Source organism: Chinchilla lanigera, unplaced genomic scaffold (genome assembly GCF_000276665.1).
Source record: "Chinchilla lanigera isolate Chin_1 unplaced genomic scaffold, ChiLan1.0 scaffold00035, whole genome shotgun sequence".
Taxonomy (NCBI): domain Eukaryota; kingdom Metazoa; phylum Chordata; class Mammalia; order Rodentia; family Chinchillidae; genus Chinchilla; species Chinchilla lanigera.
Genome location: NW_004955436.1, coordinates 2053493 through 2056289, shown reverse-complemented (window position 1 = coordinate 2056289; position 2797 = coordinate 2053493). Strand labels below are relative to the sequence as shown.

The 2797-nt window shown below is 41.7% G+C and overlaps 1 pseudogene; it reads left to right on the top strand.

Moving 5' to 3' along the window:
• The first annotated feature begins 687 nt into the window (after positions 1-687).
• Positions 688-1129, top strand: LOC102024720 (annotated as a pseudogene).
• Positions 1130-2797: the final 1668 nt, after the last annotated feature.

The following is a 2797-nucleotide window of genomic DNA, read 5'->3' as shown; positions in this document are numbered from 1 at the left end:
TTCCCTCTAATTCATTATAATGAGCACTATATACAAAACCTACAGAAACAAAAAAGATGGACACATTACATGCCTCCTCCTTAAATTTGACAATTGTAGTTAAAACATTACTGTTAACATTTTACTATATTTGCTTTTCTGTGTGTATCCATAGACAAAGAGTGATCAAATACTCTAGCAAACATTTACTTTTTTAAAACTTGTTACTGTAAAAGGCACAGTACCACGAATCTCCCTCAAAATCCCCCTCATTTCAAACAGACTTGTCCCCAGCGCCAGCCACTTCCTGAAGAGGCTCCGGAGTCCTCTCGTGAGGGTCTTTAGTTGCAACATACTGGCCACCTTGATGTCTTGAGTCCATTCAAAACATTGACCTTTCATGGTCATTTTGACTTTGAGGAAGCGCCAGAGGTCGCAGGTGCCACATCTGGTGAACAAGGCGGCTGAGGACACAGCATCATGCTTGTAAGAGCCCGCCTCTCTGCTGGAGGGCACTTGGCAGAGCATGCACTGTACTCTTTTTTGATTTTAAATATAATTTTAAAAAAACAATAAAAAGGATACAGAATTCCATGCACTACATTTCTGACCACACCTCCTAAAGACACTCGTATTTTGACTGGCTTCCGCCATCAGTATTGCTGCATGTAGAAGAAATTCCCTTCCTGTCTTTTTCCTGCGTCCAGTATGTCAAAGCGAGGATGTGTTGGGTCCTCCAGTGCGAAATTCCAGATCTCCTTGGGTCTTCCGGTGGGAGCCGCGATCAACCGCGCAGACAGCACAGGAGCCAAAAATCTGTAGGTCACCTCTGTGAAGGGATCAGGGGACGACGGAACAGACTTCCCGCCGCTGGCGTAGGTGGTGGTGATGGCCACAGTCGGGAAGGGCAAACCCCAGCTCAGAAAGCAGGTGCGTCCTGAGTGGTGATCCGGCAGCGGAAGTCGCACTGGAGACAAGACAGGCTGTTTCTTTATGTCGAGGACAGCGCGGGGGTCACAGTGAACAACAAAGGTGAGACGAAGGGTTCTGCCATCACAGGGCCGGCGGCAAAGGAGTGTGCAGACCTTGGCCCGGGACTGCGTCCCATGCGGGCAGCACTGCAGGATCTGCGTGTATCTGTACAAAATAAACAGCCACTTGCAGGTGAAAAAAAGAGAAAAAGAAACTCCCTTATTCTGGTGGCTGTATACAGCTGCATTTCAGAACTGCTCTCCAGGGATGTGCCTATCGCTGATTGCGGTTTGGATATCTTCTTCTCCAATGCGTGTCCCAGTCTTTGCACGTTGCTAAGTCAGTGCCAGTCATTTCCTATCAGTTGGGGGTCGGTTCTGTAGTAAGGATGAATCTTTGTGAACCGTCTGCACTCCAGACGTAGTCTCCGCCCCTCTTAGCTGAGCATTGTCCTGAGGAGTTGTTTATTTTAACGAGTTCCAATGTATCAGTCTTTCTCTTTAGATCAGTGCCCTCTGCGTCCTCCTTACGCATTCCGCCTGCTGTGAAGTCGTGCATATATTCTCCTGTGCTGTCTTCAGTGAACTGTGTTGTTTTACCTTTCACATTCAAACACATAACCCGTCTGGACCGATACTAGTGTGTGATGTCGCCCGAGGGTCAGGTTCACCTGTTTGCACGCAGATAGCCAGCCCAAACCTTTCCCTTGAGATGACCTTCCGCACCTCTCTTCTTCCTTACAGCAACGTTGTCCTGCACCGTGTGGCAGGTCCATCCTTGGACCTGCTTTGTGCTGCATTCCCCCACTCAGCTTCCAAGTCCACACAGACAGCGCAGCACTGTCTTCGTCACGGTAACTGGAGTAAATATCAAGAGCTGCTGTCTGTCTCACAGTTTTCTATATCGTAAAAGTTCAGTAATACTTCAACTCTTCTCAGCTCCCTGCATTTCCATACGTAATTAGGATTCACCTTGTCAATTTCTAGGAAAAATATTTCACTTGGATTTTGAGTTAGCATTGAATCCATAGATCAATGTCAGCGATTGACACCCTTAAAATTCTAAAACCTCTAATCCACAAACTAGAAATAAGTCTCGATTTATGTAAGTCTGACTTTATTTTCTCAAAAGTGTTCCACATTTCTGTATAAAATCTTTATATATTTTTGTTAGATTTAATTCTAAGTAATTGATATTTTCTGATGTTAATATAAATATTTTATTATTTTATTACAAGTTGTTGCTAATATAAAGAAATGCGATTGAAATTGTATATTCACTTTGACCCTAGAAATGTAAATTTTCTTATTAATTTGAATATTTGAACTCTGTATAGTTTTTTTTCACAAGTTTTCAGATTCTATTTCATCTGAAAATAAAAAGTTATATCTCATTCTTTCCAATCTTAAAAAATTTTCTCCCTTTAATATTCTGGCTAAGCCACTTGTACAATGTGAAGCAAGGTAGTATGGCAGTTCTGGTATTGTTGTAGTCTCAGGGAAATTTTCAGTACTTCAACACAGAGTAGAATATGTACATTTTTCATCAGATATTATTTATGATATTAAGAGCAGCTCCCCTCCAATCCTAGTTTCCTAAGAGCAGATTTTATTTTTAATCATCAAATGAATGTTGAAATTAATCAAATGTTTCTCTGTCTCCTGAGATAATTATATGATTTTTTTCATCATTTTCATTTCTTTAAGCATTCAACTTCATGAATGAAACCTGCAACCCCAGAGTGTTTTTCCTGGGATGGTATTTATTCACAGATAGATGTAGAACTGGGCATATATTCCTATCTGTCATGGATTTTAATTTCAATTACATGTCAAATATATCAATA